A 19285-nucleotide genomic window follows, 5' to 3' on the forward strand; every position below is an offset into this window, starting at 1 on the left:
AATACAAAATGAAAGACAACATCTGTATCTGATTCAAAAACAAAGAGAAATCAATTGTAGACTTTATATATGATGCACACACAGATACACACACACACACACACACACACACACACACACACATTTATTTCTCTCATGACTTCTTTGTAAGCTTATTCGAAACTATGACTCGAATCAAATTGGGGAAACATTAAAGAAAAACAATACAAAACACACAAATTGTGTAATAGCAAGTAATAAACAGCAACCACATGAACAAAATGCAAATATACAAAACACAAATAAACATAAATATATATGAAAGTTAGATAAAATAAAATCGCAAAAATACGATATAAATACAACTTAATTACAAATATTATTGTCTCTGATTTGGGTGACTGGGGCTGTTTCATAGAGTTGCTCCTTGCGAATTGAAGGACTTATATTTTGGGGACCACATAAAAAGTTCCAACGATTTGCATTGAAACATTTCCAAGAATTGCACGAAAAATTAAGAAAAATGAAAAATCGAGCGGATCTTTGTCTTGGACCAAACAAATCTCTTGTCCTGATGATTTTTTTTTTAGGCGGCTACCAACTGGTCAAGAACATCCGAATCGTCTGTGCATTTTATAATTTGCTTTAAACATTTCGATTTTTACGAATGAGCAAAAAAATTTAAATATTGACTTTGAATTTAACCGTTTGTATTTGTATAACAGTTGAACTGCGCCCTCTTTGGGTCATTATTATTTCAAAACTCTGGCATCACAGGCTATACTTTACAGTGCTAGTACAGTAGATGGCGCTGACAATGCAATGCGTATTTGCTGTTTGCCCAAAATAATACATAGGTGGCGTTAGCGTCAATTATTTATGTGCTAAATAAAAAAATTTGTTTAAGATCCATTATTTGTTTTGCAGAACTATTTATTAAAAAATCTATAGAAAATGTAATAATAGAAAAATAAAAAAATTAAAATTAAAAGGCGATCGCATTTACCGGGATTGAACCGCGTTCTGCAAAGCTGTGCGGCCTGTCTAAATGTGCTAGAGTGTTCTTATGAGAGTAATTGGGGACCCGTTGGCGTAGAGCGTTAAGTGGTGTGGTGTCTAAGCAAAAGTACAGACACGGGTTCAAATACGTTCATTGAGTTTCGGTTGACAGAGCAACATGGCAATTTGAAATGAAGTTTAAGTTAATAATTACATGTGAGAATTTATTCCTCTTCTATATGTATGCGCCTCCTAGACAACACAACAGTTGTGTTGATGTTTTTACCCTACCCCACCACCACACCGTACCCACAAATGCCTCTCTCCTACTACACCTCGCCCACACACACACATCTAACCATCATCGGAAAAACAAACCCCTATCGCCACGCGCCGTTTGTTCATAATATTGCAAAATGAGCGTGCCAGTGTATGAAAATATACATTGCCTAGGGGATATTAAAATAAAATTCTCCGCAGGAAGCCGAGAAAAGTCGTTGAATTTCAAATTCTAGACTCTCGGTGCCAAATGAAACGAGAAACAAATTTTACTTTTTGGTTTGTTGCTAAGATTTGTTTATTTTTTTAATACTTGATGCATTTGGGGTGCTAGGAAATCGATTTAATCAATAATTACAAATCAGCTCACCTAAAATAATGCCTATATCTTCCACAGATTGTAACTAAAGATTGATTGCAAAAACAAAAAAAAATCTAGGCCGATTTACTTTTATATATACGCCGTTAATTGCTAAAATGAGATATTTCACACATTTTAACTATCACCAAATATAAAGGATATATTACTGAATGGTATCTCTGCGAATGTCCTTCTAATATTGTCTTGGAAGGACGTTCAGCCCACACCGCTATGCACTGCAGTTTTTGAACTAGAGTTACCATATTGAATAGAGTCATTAATAATTATTGTTGAGACATGAAAAGAAACTGCCGCCAAGCCCGCAGCGCCGCAAGAAGGCTATTTGCAACCAGCTGTCAAAGTATTCCGCGGTCGGTTACGCCCGACTGAGACATTCTCACTTATTTATATATCTTTTTGGCTAATTTTACTATGCGTTTGTCATGATTTTTAATTTTTGGCAGCCTTGAAAACACTAACCGAGAACAAAAAAAAAAAAACACAAGAGAAAAAATCAAAATAAGTAAATAACAAATTAAGACTTCAAATGCTGAGTGTCATTTTCATTTGTTGACTTTGGCAAAATAGCGCATAAATCAAAACAATGCGATGCCGCGATAGCAACCACCCCCACCCCCTCCTCCCAAGGGACATTGAAGACTTCCGCGCTGGTGACGCACTATATTAACTCAAATAAATACATATATATATTTATATATATATGTATATATATACAGACATATGCACATGCCTCTTTGGCTCTCCTGTGACACAGATGTGTGCGTGCGCCAAGCCAATTGCGTGGGCCTGGACCTCTTTGGCCAGCTGCCAGGGTGTACGGCTGGGTTGGACAGAAGAGATGTGTTGGGGGTTGGGGGGAGTCGCATGTCGGATGCGGCCGTGTGTCGCTAATCTGTAGCATTATAAATTGAACCGATCTGGTTGCGTGCCATAATTCAAATGTGCTCTTAGCGCAAACTGAAAACTTTGATTCAAGGGCACAACACATGTACAATAATAATAATAATAATAATAATAATAACGCTAGAATATATATATAGACTTGATTTCATACATAAATTACATATTTAGCCCCAAAGAAATAGAAACATTTAAAATTGTAACTTCTTAAAACACCATCTGAATATTAAGTAAATTGTTTGTATCACTTAGCCAAGTTACGAACCGTCAAAGCTGGAAGCTTTCAAGTTCAAACTTCAGCGTAAATTGAGAGAAGCTTTAAGCTTAGCAAACGAGACGAGGCTTGTGCATATAAAACATTAGCGACTTTCAGAGATATGTCGATGTGTGTAATAAACGATTTGATGTGGAGTAAAAACTGTCAATAATATATATATGTGAGACACTGATGTGATTAACTAACTAAACTAAACTAACAAGCAACTAATTTAAATGATCTACACTTTAAGTCAAATGGGATCCGCAACCACTTAAAAATGCTAAGACGCTTAAAGTTTCAGGGGCTTAACGAACAAGTTTTGCATGGAAATTAAATGAAATGTGATACAACTTGTCTCTCTCTCTATTTGAGCGACTAAGCGATTGATGTCAGGGTGTGAAAAGACGCGAGTGTCGAACATATGTTCAACAGAATTGCTGTTCGCTATTCAAATGCCTGTTGCCTAAAAATAAAATGCGATTTTGAGCCATCAACGCCCGACACTTGCAGCGTGTGGATGCGGCTGCGGCTGCGGTTGCGGTTGCGGCTGCGGCTGTTGCATGCTGACTAATGCGTCGAAACGTAAGGAAAAACGCTTTTCTTCAAGTAAAAAGAAAACAAACAAATGAAAAATGCTCGGCATATGCCGCTTATTCACAGCACAGCACAACACGAAACTCACCCATAAAATAAAAACTAAAAATTATAAATCAAAAAACCAAAAACCGAAAAAACCAAAACCGAGCAAAATCGACAAAATGCCCCGCAAAGTGTCAAAAATGCGTCAAGATCAAAGCGAGCTACAAATTTCACCGCCAGTTGGCAAATGCAACGATAAATTGGCCACAGAAACACACACACAAAAGAATATAAATATGCATATATATATATATATATATATATATACTTACTGTACTTCTGCGTCTTTGTACCTGTAAACATGCCAACATTTGTACACTCTTTTCGTTCTTTACTTACTGGGAAAATAATTTGGGTAGATAAACCAAATGCTTTCTTAAAACTCAAATTAATAAATACAATTGATTCAAGGTTTGTCATTTTAGAACAAAACGACGAATATATTCATGGCTTAAGATACATTTTGAGGTCTCAGAAGAAGAAGAGGTATTTCTACACAGATGTCTATGCGTCTGACAATCAATGGAACATAGTTGGATCAAAAAGAGTTTTTATATTTATATTCTTGGTATAAGATCGGAGTAGTCGGAGATATAGTACATTTTATATAGTACTTATATCGTATAGGGTATGCAAGATTCGTCAAACAAAATATGATTTTTTCTCTCTGGTTTTTTGGGAAGAATTCGTTTTCATTTTCGTTTTCGATTTCGTTTTCTTACAAATTGCAATTTGTGTTTGTACAAGAAATTTGCTGCCTGCTGTTGCCATATGTCCAATGCAAAATCACAAACAGTGCCCCATTACCCCACCCCACTCGGCTCCTCCACTCCCCTACTACTACTTGGCCGCCTGCTTAAGCAGCAGTTCCTCCAGTTCGGCAAGTGAGTCAAAAGTGAAATGCTTTTCTTCTACCACTCTCCCCTTTGTGGGTTGTAGGTGCCTTTGTGTTTGCCTTGGCAATTTCTTCGACTTTGCCGCTCCACTGAACACACACGCACACACACACCCACACACCCACACACCCACACACACACACACATACACACACGCATGTGTAGACGCACAACAACAACAAGAGAGTGCAACAAAGGAGTCGTTTAATGCATTTAAATGGGCTCGATTATCAAGTTGGCAGCATTGCCAAGAAATTCCATATGGCGCATCTGACAGCTGCCAATTCGCATCGAGTGGCAACGCTGCGTCCTTAAATGATGGACCTGCCACTCAAACCGCTAATGCAACTGTACCCAATTTGTTCGCAAGTTCAGCTCTCAATAAGCCAAGCTTGTCAATCCTCTTCTTCTTCATCTTTTTTGGCGGGACATTTGGTTTTAGACAAAGTCTTTTTGTGTTCTTCCTAAATTTTATGCGCATTTCATGCTAGTTTCGCTATAATTAGAGGTTTAATGTATTTATGCCCTATCCCCATCTCCCTCTCCCTCTCTCTCTCTCTCTCTCTCTCGCTCTCTCGCTGTTTCCATCTGTCTGCCTCTTCGCATTTTGCCAAAAATAAATAAATAAAAACAATATTAATATAATAATCAAAACATTTTAAGCGCCTCTCAAGGTTGACGAGTCAAGCCCCGGGGCCAAAAGGGGGCTGGCATTAATACGCTGGGCGTGCGCTTGAGGCGCCTAAGGGGAGGGAGAGGGAGGGTTCTCTCCGCTATGCGGACACACAAATACGCTACATACAATATATGTTCGTATGTTTGTCTAAGGCCAGAACTATTCCGACAACAACAAGAACAAGCGCAACAAATTAAACAATAATAAAAAGCTGCCTGGGTCAGGGCATGGTCTACACTTCGATGGGAGGGGTGGGATGGGAGGAGAGCTGCGGAGTGCGGCACACATACAAAACAAACAAATGACAGGCAACAAATTGTAGAGCATCGTCATTTATTTTTGCACTCGATGCTGCTCTCTTCATACCCTGTAGACAAGTTTTGTGCTTGCCGCAAGAATTTATTATATTTTTGATAGTAAAATGATTTTCTTTCGCTTATGATGCTATTATACTGTGAGCTTTAATAATGTTTTACATTGTTTTTCTTTTCATTTAATTGTACGCTTTGGCTTAGAATATTCAACCTTATATTCTTGACATTATTGCATTCCACAAAATTATAGCTTCCTAGATAGATAGGGTACTTGCAAGTCGATCATGCCCCAAATATATTTGTGTGCTTCAACATGTTTTTTATTATTGTTGCCAGCGATGCTGGCACTCATTGTTATTGTTGTTGTTGTTGTTGTTTTGTTGTTGCTTTCGCTAAAGTTTTGATTAATTAATTTCCTGACTAATTCCTGCACAATGCGCGACTCGCTGGAGCCGCAAATGTGCCAAAAATGGACAGCAAGAGATACAGACAGAGAGAGAGAGAGAGAGACAGAGAGAGGAAGGCAAGTAGAGAGAGAGAGAGAGAGAAAGATAGCTAGATAAATAGATGAAGAGTGTGTGGCGGCTAAAGAATAGTGCATAATTTGCAAAAAGTATTCTATGGCATTTCGCTTATTTTGTTGTTGTTTTATTTTGGTATTTTTTACGAAATTCGCATTAAATTTGTATACTCTAATGCTGAAGGTATTAGAGTATATTGGTTTTCTCCCATGCAAGTCAAAAGCTAGAGATTTACGACAAATTCAATTGTGATACTTTCACTAGGAGGCAAGGAAATCGATAATAATCGAAAATTGCAAATCGATTAAAGCACATACAAGGTCATCAAACAGGAGAGACAGCTTGCTGCTTCAGAGATCAGCATATGGACGTCAACAAGCATGCAACATCGCTGCATGGGACAGAGGTAAGACTCTAATGAGCCTTACACAACTTATGATCAATTAGATTGTGTTGCAGTCGGTAGAAGTCGGTAGAAGTAGGTGATCAAGAGACACCTGTTAGTTAAGTTAAATCTTATTACAGAGCCGCCCACATCTAATAAAGTCAGATAGGTTAGGCACTCGCTGTGATAACCTTCGACTGAGCAGAGATTCTTAGCATATTGTGAGCAATGTTGTTGTATCTTGCTGTGACTGCGCAGTCACTGCGCTGCATGCGTCAGCATCAGTCAGTAGTTAAAGAGTCAACAGAGTGGCTCGAACCAAGCTAGCGACGAGGCTGCTGGCAGCGCAGACTGATTGGCTGGAAAGTTGTCAGTTGTCGCAGCTATTAATAGCTGCCAGCCTAGACTGATGAGTAAATGAATAGAGCTGCTGTACGATGGTGGGGCAGTGGCAGTGCCAGGGGCAGTGGCAGGGGCAGGTGCTAGTTGCTGATTGTCGGCCCCAAGGGAGTGTTGAGACATCGATAACCACACGATAGATATATATTTGATGCATACACTTGTAGCCGAGCGAATTTGTTTGTTTGTTTGTTTTTTTTTGTTTTGTTTTTTAATTGTAATTGAATTGGCAATTGGCTATCGCACTAACTGAAAGATCAAACAAGTGTACACACACACACACACACACACACACACACACTGGCTAGCACAGATATGCGAATGCTTCTATAAATATTTGTCAAACTAAGCGGGTGTCATGGATATTATTGACGACGCTCCGTTGACTCATGCGCAAATAACTTGGCTTATTAGCAATTCAAAGCTGTTCGTTTTTTAACGCACACAACACAACACCCCCCCTGTGCCTGCTGCCTCCCCCTGCTTCGACTCACCGCAACCCCTACGGCACACCTTAGTCCCCCACCATCCCACCCCTCAGACCCCTCACCGTCCTTTGCCACTGCTCCCCTTTTAGCTTAGAGTAACATAAAACCAGCGTCCGTATTGCCTGAGACTGAGACTGTACTGCGCTGTGTGGCAAGAGGGGGGGAGTGAGGGAACGGGGCTCGGGGGATCGGGGCTGCCTCCAAGCAGGGACCATTCACATGCAAATGAGCTTAATTAAAAACAGAGCTGCCAACTGTTGAACGGCTTTTGGCCAAGACCATGCCAGCCGCTGGGCACTGTTGCCGTTGATGCCGTTGACAACGGCCAAAGACTCATTCGGTGTGGAGAGGGGGGCGTGGTGCTAATGAAAAAATCAAAACAGTTTAATCACAAAATATTTGAATTTGCATATAAATTATCATTTGTCTTTTCTTGCTGATTTTTTTCCCTTCTCAACAATTTCTATGTGCACAGCAAAGATAAAAGCCCGAAAAATTACAAAAAAAAAAAAAAAAAACGAACAACAAATAATCAGCTTAGATCTTTTTTTTTTAATGTATTTTTGTTAAATTGATTTTTTTAAACACCTCCAAAATTGTTGATTGTTGTTTCTCCTCATATTTGCGATTTGAAATCGTTAAAACAAAGCTCAAAACTCATTTGCATCGCCTTAAAGGCAGATCTTGTTGCGTGGGCGTTTTAGAAGCTCGAAATATCGCAACAAATTTATACAATACGTAAATTTCGCTTACCAAAACCAAAACGTGTTTGCACCGAGCACATACATGAAACCCATTAGCTGTCGAGAAAGTTTCTAGATTTTGCTTTAGTCTACTAATATATACCGAACTACTTTTGGCAACGAGTGCCAAACCATACCAATTTGCACAAGAAAGCTGTGTTAGGCACTCGACGACGATTAAATACACTCGCAGGCCGCAAACTATCTGCACACAAAATAAATCCTCATTCAGTTTTAGACAAGCTAAAATTGATCATGACTTTGATATAAAGTTCTGTATTCATGTAGAGGTCAAGAATCGGTTCAGTTTTGACAAAATTATGGAAAGTTTTCACCACATCCCACATAGGGCAAGAACTTATCTTTCTCGTGGCTGATATATATAGTGATATTATATATAATGATGTTATATATATAGTGATATTATAGTATTGTGATTCGATCTGTTCAGCTTCGACACATATACTGCCTGAGCAAATATTACGAATATATTCCAAGTCTTATCAAGACAGATCTAAAACTATTACTTGCTGCATAAAAGCAGACACTCGGATGACTCAACAAATGATGCTGATAAAGAATAGTAATACTCAATGGGATCTGCGATGCACAATGTCATTCAATCCTTGAACTCGAACTCGGCTCGACCATCGCTGTGAATTTTGGTTAATGGTTTTTCTGTAGATTGTTTGCGCATCTGAATTACTTGTTGCAGGTTTTTGTTCAAGTTCAATTTACAATGCATTGTTTAGAAGGGAACCTGTACTTCCAAAGGAACACCATAATTCCTAATCCTAAAATGTAGGCTTAGCTGTAAGCTGATTGTTCGGAAATCCCGTTCAAAGTTCTGAACATATATTTTTTTGGTTTTAAAACAATTCGGATAAAATGAAAAAAGTTAAGTTATGGTTAGGCTACGTCTGCTTCTTCTTCTTCTGCTAATTATTATTATTATGATTCTACATGTTGAGTGTGCTCAAAATTAAGTATACGGCGTGTCTGACGAGAATGGCATTTCGGTAGAATGACACAGCATGGAAAATGCCGAAGTCAACTATTAGAAAATACAATTATGATTTAATACCCAGCAATCTAATCGACATGGACTTTGTATGTAGCCTCAGGTTGCCCCGAACAATCAAAGCGATCACCCCGCTGCCCCAGGCAGCCCCTTCCAGACAGTTTGGGGGGGGGGGGGGGGGGGGACAGTTGGCGAGTGAATCGCAAATATCAACGTCGCTGCCATTGGTCAGCGATAAGTGTCGTGTGCTCCAATCCGTATCACAACCAATACTGGAATCCATAGATCCGACGGCTACAAGGGCCATGGGAGGGGATGGGGAGGTAATTGTGGGATCTATGGTCACGACTCACTTGTGGGCCCAATGCTCAGTTATAATTAGCAATTACAACTGAGCATTTGTTTTGGTTATGCTATCTAAATGGGACGCTTATAATTTATTGCTGCAAGTAGTTATTGTTGTTGCGGTGATCGCGAGCAAGTATCTTGAATTTATTAGTTAATTGAATTAAGTAATTATTGCTATTTTCAACAAATGACTTCACATCGTTAGCCGAGCGACACACGACAATCGACAGACGACAGACGACGGACGACAGACGCTCGTCAATAGTCGGTCATCGTCGGCTGATCGCGACGCGTGAGAGATCGCTGTCAATCCCATTGGCCAATACGTTTTGCGATGGGTGGAGCCAACTGGCCGGTGAGTCAGTCTATCATAACTCTATTCCAACTATATTGTATTATTAGGTCCTATGCATATATCATGTATATATATATATATATATATATATTGGCGCAGATGTAGTATAGTTTTGAGATTACTGACTCATGCATAAATTGATGGCTTCTTGTTTACACTTAATTAGTTTATTTTCACAGTCTTATTTTCAAGAATGATCCTCTGATGGATATCTGAGTCACAGTCACTCCCTTCAGAGACCACTGATTCCAATTCCAACTGTCCAGAGATATAATAACATCGTTCACAGATGCATACATTTGAACAAAGTCTGTCGGGATCGTGTGTAATTTGTTGCATACCAAATAAATGATTAGCCAGATCGTTCTTATATAGGTCATTTCTTTTCAAAGTCATCGCATAGATTTGTCGCTTTTCGCTTTCGACTAGATTGGCACAGAACTGACTCACGGATCTATTATCGCTCAGCATGCAATCCATGTTTCCAATCTCGTAGTTAATCTTGTGTAATTTATATGGGTTTCGCCTTGACTGTGTTTGCTGTGGCCAACCTCTGACTTATCACTTCCGCTTCTAGCAACCTGTCAGAGTTGTAAGGTTTTTCTCAGTCAGCCGTCATTTACATAGTGTCTTAGTCAATAGTGGAATGTGGAAATGGGTTGCTCAAAGAGCTGACTGGGCACAGTTAAGTCGCAACTAGTTGTGGCAGAAGCTGCTGAAAGGCATTCTGGACAGATTTGCTGGTAATTTAAGAAAATTATCCATACCTAAGCTGATAAGTATCTGCCAGTCAGCTAAGTTACTTCAAGATAGTTTAGTATCTCTCATTCAACCCTAGCATCTTTCATTCTTTCGGTTATCTCAAGTATCTTCCAGTTAAACAATTTTCGTCTATCTAGGCACTATTATCTTTCAGCTAGGGACACAAGTATCTTTAACGTAATTTTGCACAACTTTTCCGTTGACCAAAGATACTTTCAGTTACCTTGTTCACTTGAGTATATTTTGCAGTAAGAGAAACATCTATTAGATGAATCTATTCTCAGCAAAATCTTCAGCACTTCAGTGTTATCCCATGTATCTTTTAGTATCAGGTATGCAGTAAGTAAATGAAATTTACCTCAAAATGCACAAATCCTAAAACGAAATATTATCTTCTTTTTGTGGTTGGCTTACAATTGACACTCGGCTAATATATGTCAGACTTTGTCTTAGTTTAATTACAATCCAGTCATCTTAAGTCACCATCGCTGTTGTCGTTGTCGACCCAGCTGTTGCTGCCTGTGCACAAATGTAATCTTTATTTAATTTAAAGTTCAGTTATAGGTTGAGGATATGATTCATTTTAATTGAGAACATTCCAGACTTGTTACAAAAACAACGCATGCGAACATGGTCGCCCCCAAAAAGGGGGCTTGCAACTCGACTGAAACTTGTCGAAGTAATGCGACTACTAGTCGACTACTAGTTACCGAGAGCACCCAGATTTGTGGGCAGGTCCTTAACTGTGGCACAAACCCTCCCCGCCTCCCCTCCTCCCTCTTTGCTACACCACTGTAAGCAGACCGTAAAGTATTTCAACCTTATCAGCTGCTTCAAGCAGCAAGTACAATTCCCAGCTACATTTGAACGCGTACGTATAAAATGTTGAGAGCTTCTCTCTATATGGCAAACATGCTCACACGAATGTACATAAATATATGTATATAAAAAAATAAAATATATATATATATATATATATATATATGAACATACATTTGTTGAGATGTGTGTCTTATGCGTTGTCTGTGTCTCGGCGAATATCAAACGGGCCGATCTGCTTGGACTTGAGACCCCGTTTTGTACGCGGCCGGTCCGCGAGAGGGGAAATTGGGTGAAGGGGCCAGGGGCTAGGGGCTAGGGGATGGGGGGAGGCGAGCAGCGGGGTGGGGTTGGGACTAGGACTGCTTGGCTTTTAAGTGGCATCCCACGCATTTCTTGACGCCATTAGCCACATGCCGAGGAGGTCCAAATCACATACGCAAATATGCGCCACAAATCTCCCACCCTCCGCGGCACCAGTGTTGCTGGGGAGGGGATGGCTGAGGCGATGGGGCAAATTGTTTGTGATGGTGGGTGTTGGACGTCTCGCAAATCGGCAAACAATAAAATGGAAAAGCAAAAAAAAATTTGGTTTATTTTCGTTTGTTTTTTGTTGCTGTTTGCTGTTGCTGCTGTTGTTGTAGCTGTTGCTGCTACCTTTAATGAAAAGGCGACCCCCGGAGGGCAGCGAATAGTAATGGAAATGGAAATGGAAATGCCCTGAGTCGGTCCTTCGAGTGTTTGAATTAATTGCGTAGCACACGCCCGGCTGGCGACCAACGGCACCCCGCCTCCCCACTCCGCCACTCCTCCACTCGTCCACACCATAGCCAGCGCAGTCGTACGCCTCTGTCCAGTCCAACTACCTACGCCCCACACAATAAATGAGTTTATGTCCTAGTCCAGCGCTGGCGTCGCCGGCACATCCGCAGTCGACAGTCCTCGTCGTCGTCGTCGTCGTCGTCGTCGTCCTCGGAGTTGAAACGCGTGTTGCTTTTCGAGTACATAAAACTGGCGCCAGCAGTCTGCACACAAAATGGCGGCCCACTTTGCTTGGGGATATAGCGACAGCTCCTGCTTCATCCACCCGACCACCCCCACACCCCGCACATCCCCTCCGGGTTGCCTGCCCGCCTGTTTGCCCGCCTTCCGCTTTATTATACAATCGTAATTTCGTATCGTAAAAGCGGGCGACGAAAAATGTTGAAGAAAGTTTTCGTGTTGCGTGCAGAACCGTAGAACCGTAGAACCGCAGTCGTCTGCTCTTTGCAAACCGACCTCGACGCTTTTGGGGGTAGTACTAGTAATTCCCCCCCCCCCCCCTTCACCACCCTCGCCCCGTCTAAACTCCCTAGAGTAAGACAGACAGTTGTGGCAAGCAAAAGCTGGTCACACATTAGTTAGCGGCAGATTGAACGACTCAAGGCGTTAAGATTCATTAAGTATATAAAATATTATACAAAACAGTCGTAAGGGATGAACAAATTATACAATATACAAACTAAAGATACAATTTGATGAGGTTTTTCTAGCCAACAAATAGCAGATGGTACGCAGCAGGAGAGCGAAAGAGATGACACCCATCGCATACACAGATCTACCCAGATCAGTGTTACTAGCCGAGTCGATAGAGTCAGTACCAAGACTCGTAGAAAGCCGATCTATCTCGTCATGCGAATGTTATTTTGAAGCCTGTTGATTTCTTTGAGGAGCAGTCAGCTTCACTCGCTTGCTGCTTGGGCAATGAACTGTATTATTATAGTTTGTCTATGGCTTGAGATGGGGTTAATCTTTGGCTAAGTTCATATCCAAGCCATCACTTAAGTGCTTCGCATCTAGTTTGTTACCAAAAAAATTGGAGAAAAACTTTGCCAAAAAAAAAGAAAATATATATATATATATATATATATATATATATATCTAGGAAAACGAAGGGAACTGGGTCACCAGTTGCAGTTGTTCGCGCTGTTTGCCCAAATCGTTGTGTTGTTGTTTGTTCTAGTTGAAGTTGTTGTTGCTGTTGCTGTTGCCTGTCTGTTGGCTTTCGTGGCGCTAAAGCTGTAATTGAAGTTTATAAAGGGCGACGAAACTGGCGACTAACTGACTGAGTGACTGATTGACTGAGTGACTAACTGGCTGACTGACTCTCAGACTGTCTGACTGTCTGACATGCGCCCTTGGCGGCTCCTCTGGCGGCTCCCTCGATGAGGAGCTGGCGTTTGTTTCTCGTGTTATCGATCCAGTTGAAGCAGCGCCATTTTTTTTCCATGAAAACCAAACAGCGGTATAAAAACGTACTGTAATCCAAGAGCAGCCCTGCCGTTGTTTCTTTTCGAGTGGGGCATGCAGCTTGAGCTGGGGGCAAGGCGGATGCGTTTTAGTGGAGTGTTGCTGCTGCTGCTGCTGCCCACAGACAATAATGTTTGCATTGCTATTGAGATGAGTTGTTATTGCTGTTGTCGCATTTATTGCACTTGGTCAGTTGGATTGAGCTTTCCGTGTCCGCTTTTCCTAGAAATTTCCGCGTAATCATAATCATAAAAACCACAACAAGGGGCAACGCAGCGCAACACTGAATTGCGATATGGAAACTCAACGGATGGCATTATGAATGGGAATGTTCAGTGATTTAATTTGCGGCGCTGATACTATAAGCACCTGGCCACCCTCAGCCCCGCACGCTCCACCACCAACCACCAACCATCAACCACATGAAACGGCGCAAGTGGCTCTTATCGCAGTGGTTGTGTGTGGGACGCTAGTTTGTAGAAAAACAGAAAACAGAACAACAGCAAGTTAGCCATTATTAAGTGGGAAGGTTGCATGCCCCCAAATGAGTTTTTAATGGCAGACAAGTCCGGCAAAGCGAGTGGAGGGGAGTGAAGATCAGCGAGCGACCCCCCTCCGAAAAATACAAGCGACTAACAAGAAGAAGTAACGAGTGCATTTGAGTAACACGTGGCGAGAAGGTAAACGAACAAGAGGCTGAGGTAATTATGTATCCGATACACAATGTTATCGTGTGACAGTGAAAGTGTCTATATCTAGTAGAACCCAAAAACAAGTCTAGCTCTTCAGCATAGGCATCCATGATTTGTCATTCATTCATTTGTCTCAGGAACAGGATGTGAAACCGGAAGGATTTCACAGGTCCTGATTCCGATCCTAGTGCGTAAAGATTCCTATATTTTTCCCATCTTTTTTATGATTGAGCAAGTTTCACTCGAGCATAACTGACTTCGGAATACTCTGATAACATCTGATCCAAACAAATTTATTAAAAACTAGATATGCGTGAAATATATCCTTCTGAGTTTCTTAAATTCAAGTATCAGCAGATGGACTTAGGTCTGCATTTGCCTATTATGCTCGTAGTGCCGAAAATAGCCAAAATATTGGTAAAAACAGGGGTACAATGAATTTGTGGAAAAGTATATAACAGGCAGATGGAAGCACCTACGATTCGATAAGGCATATATATCCTTGATCATCAACAACTGAGTATATGAATGAACTGATCTCAGAGACTATAAGAGACTTCAATTCGATTCTGAATTATAATCGATGAAGATGCGGTTCCGATTCTACTTCCTGAGAGCGTTGATAAATAAATAACCGAGTACAAGTAACGAGTGAGGAGAATTAAGTTAAATCTGAGAGTAAATTGACTATTTAAGCAGTTTACAATCACAGAAATCTATATTAAACGAAGCTAATAATTATAAAGATTAGTGATATGAAAGACTTTGTGAAATATAATTGGCTTGTGGATCGAATAGGTACATTTAGAATAGCTATATATATCTATGATTTTTGTGTGTAGTTGAAATAGCGTATAAGGAAAACCGTTAAGAGTTGAACTGCGTCCAACTTAGTCACAATTATAATGGAAATGTGCATCATGCCGTTCTTGCATATATATATGTGTGTGTGTGTACACATGTATCTGAAAGTTCGCGGAATAGGCAAGCTAAGCAATAAAAATAGTTGTGTATAGGTCAGCATTTCGTATGCACTATCTGAGTAGAAAGTCAGGCGATTTGTATAAGCTGAACGGCCAAACTGCAGTTGACAGCTGCATGCAAGCGGCGGCAGGTGGCGCTTTAAGCACTATAATCCAACAATGTTGTTGAGTGGTCTATGTAATTTCCTGGCTATTCGTAATAGATATTCTATACATAGTTTGGCGTAGTCATCGCATAGCTTTCACCCTCTTTCACTCAATTCGCATTTTATGGCTTTGCATGTGCCATAAAAACGTCGCGTGCATCTTTCCATGGAGATGGAGATGAGGTGAAGGGGAAGTGGAAGGGGTAGGGGTAGGGGAAGGGGAACACGGTGTCGGGGAAAAGAGGAACGAATCCATATACACGTTGTGGCATACAATGTGGCACATTGTGCCAATTTTAACATGGTACATCATCATCCAATCATGAACCCTTGACGAGTCGCACGATGGTTTGATGGTTTGATGGCTCGATGTCTTCATTTGGCGTTTGATTTGTAAGCCGATCAGTGCTGTAAACTAGTCTCGCATATACTTAATATAAGATCACATTAGCATAACAAATTCCAACTTTGAATTGGATGCGACTAGATTCGTTTGCTGACAAGCTAATCGCTGTGATTAATGCGTTTCCCACCTTAGATTTCGATTTAACTATTCTCGCATCGGCATTCACATTCATCGAGATCTAATATAATAATCAATAATATAATACTTGGCTTGGACAGGTTGGCCATCGGTTGTGTCATTTAACCCGAGTCAACCCGCAGCGACTCTATTGACAAACAATGGCCCAAAGCCATGGCTCGTTTGTCGCTTTGTCGCTTTGCCGCTTTGTCGCTTTGTCGATTTGTCGTTTTGTCCAATTGTCGCCTTATCGCTCGACAATGTGTTAATCTGTGGAACATTGCTTTTCAATTTCTATCGCTTATGCTGCCCCTGACTCCGTGATACCCACAAACCACCCCCCCCCTCCCCCTCTTCTGCCCCTCCGCCCCTCTTTCAGCTACCTGTTAGCGATTGGCATGCGGAAAACGAAAACCCACTTAACGAAATTAAGTAAGAACAGTGGCAAGAGCTCAACTAAAAAATACCCTGTACCCGTAGTTTTCTTGTTATCGATAAACTACATGAATTTCATCTCAAGAATTTACATATTAAATTGAATCTGACTAACTGCAATAGGCAGCGTTTTGCATTATTTGCCATTGACTAGGCTAAATAAATGTGACAATGGAAAACTTAAGATAAAAACTTTGCTTATTCCAGCTCTCAAGGGTTTACCCGTGTTTTTTAATAATTAATTGGAAGTTTACGAAGGTTTATCGAAAACCCATCTGAAGTTAAGTCACATAAATCCGAGATTCGATCGGCTACCAATATTTAGCGTCGGCCAGCCTCCCTCCAGATCTTATTGTAACCTAGATGAATCAATCAGTTAATTTGCCATTTGGAATGGGTATAGGGTATCCAAAAAAAAAAAAAAAGAAGGCAGACCCTAAAGCAGGTGGTCAACGGCCCGAAGCAGACAGCCGTGAAAATATCACTTTAGCGTTAGTTGAAATTCACCAACAAGTATGAAAAGAATCTCGGATTATTTATGATCGCTTTTGGCATGCCCCAAACTTAAACTTAAACTTCAACAACAACAACAACAACAACAACCTGTAACTGGACAGTTTTGTTTTGGCTAAAGGACGGCGCAATTTGGTAGCTCTGATAGCGCAGATCACTCTGATCGCTGTTTGTCTTTGTTCCATGAGCAACAACAAGCAACAAATTCGCTTCCAATGTAAACAACAAGCTCAGTTCAACGACAAACGACAACAACAAATGACAAATGGCAACAACAAACACACACACACAATAACAAACAACAACAGCAGCAACAGCAACAACAACGACAACCGTTGACACGGTGATCTGTCAAAAATTTCGGCAGCTTGACACTGTCCACACTGCGCTTACCTGATCCCTCCGTCTTCCGCACTCCGTCCTCCGTCCACCGTCCTCCGTCCTCCGTCCCAACACCCCCACCAAGCTGACATCACAAAATTGTTTGTCAACACGTCGACATCGTGTGTGTTCTCTCCAGCTGGGCTCCACTGTTGTTAGATTCGACTTGGAACTGGACTGGGCTGGGTCACAGCCATTGTCAGTTGGCTAGACAATTCTAGCATTCCAATAGATACATATATATATCTATATATATATATATCGATTTATGCTTGTTTGGGCAGGCTAAAATTAATAAAATGATCTAAGTATATATACAAATTCATATCCCTGCCTGGCATCTTAAGACACAAATATTTATTTAGATCCAAGCCAATGATCTAAGCCAGATCTTACTCTTGAAATTTCATGGTTCCTTCATATAATGTTTTAGTCGATTTTGTGCATTAATTGTGGAGAGATCCCCAAGAGGAATTCACAATGCATTAAATAGGTTTATTTGGTATTTCCGGAATCCGGAATCCGGTTGCAATCATCTAACAATATGGCAAACTGTGTGTAGATGAGCCATTTTCATCTGAACACAACTTGATCCGCGGATGGGATCGAACAGATCAATATATGCAAATGTGGCACTTATCTAAAATAATTGCTAATTTATTATTATTATTATTATTTGAATTTCAGCTTGCATTTTATGTGATACTATTTCAATTTATAACTAATTATTGTCCACAAAGTCATTTTACTACGCATGCCCAATACATATATACACATATATATATATGTATACATATATACACATATATATATATGTATACATATATATATATATATATAGTAATATTATATAAGTACATGTACAGATAGATGCATATAGCTGACAATTTATTGCAATGCCGTGCAACTGAAACGAAACGACGCGAAACGAATCGTTCCGAACCAAACTGATCGAGCAAGAGACGAGTCGAGTGGTTGGGGGAGGTGGTGGGGGGACATGCAGGGTGCCGGGCTTATGAGTAACAAACAAAAGCCATTAAAATTTATAGTCGCCTATTTAGCGACAATTCGATGGGACTGCACGGGGTGCAAGCTGCGAGGGGCAGCTGTCAGTGCTGCCTACTGTTAGGCGCATCAAAGGCGACCCACAAACGCTTTAATACCCTCCCAGTGAGGAATGTCCACTGCCCGATGCATTAAGCATTTGCGAAAAACAAACTAATGCGATGACTTTAGTCAATTTACCAATCATATGTGATGTTGATTTAACGATTTCAAGATACGTTTTGTCATTTCTTTCAATAGAACAAAAACAAATAAAAAATGTATAAAAAAAATAACAAAGTGTAGTAGTAATAGGTGCTAGTCCAAGTTAGTTCAAAGCTAGGTTGATGTGTCAAAAAAATAAAAAAAAATAATAAAAAATATATAAATAATAATAATAAGTTAACCATTGCAATAAGAACGGAGTCAGGAGAACCGAATAAAGTAATTCTTTGGTCAAGATGAAGAATTGCTTTTTCACATAACTCAAGTTTATCTTTAATTTTAATATAGAAATGGTTGATGAATTGCAATATTTAAATTCAGGAAGATATCAACTTGAGTGAAATGCTTAATATTTCACTTTGTTTATGAGTAGTAAAATACATAGTAGTAAAATATATATACGAGTATTTAAAATATATATAAATAAAAATATTATTAAACGTTCCAAAAAAGTATTTTTTAAGCGTATTTATGATTCGTTTAATAGATACAAATCCCTTGCATGTTGTTCATATTTTTTTATGGTTTTTGTTAGTTCACAACGATAAATTTTTATTTGCATGTGCATATTATACACACACACACACGCACACGTACACACACATACATATGCACATACATTCATACATATGAATGCATATTCATAGATATGCATAAGTGCAAAGCAATTGCTATTAAAATTACTTGTCGTTTGTTGCTGTTGTTATTCTTTACATAACACGTTTTTGCATTTCATTAACAGAAACATTTTCAGTTATGAATGCGTTTTGGGCAGGGATTGCGACGCCAACAACAAACAAGCAAACAAACAAACAAACAAACAAAAGACTGACTTGCTGGCTGACTGACTAGCTACAAAATTGCCACCTGTTTGTGTGCGTGTATGATTT

The sequence above is a fragment of the Drosophila grimshawi genome, unplaced genomic scaffold (genome assembly GCF_018153295.1).
Source record: "Drosophila grimshawi isolate 15287-2541.00 unplaced genomic scaffold, ASM1815329v1 contig_848, whole genome shotgun sequence".
Lineage (NCBI taxonomy): Eukaryota > Metazoa > Arthropoda > Insecta > Diptera > Drosophilidae > Drosophila > Drosophila grimshawi.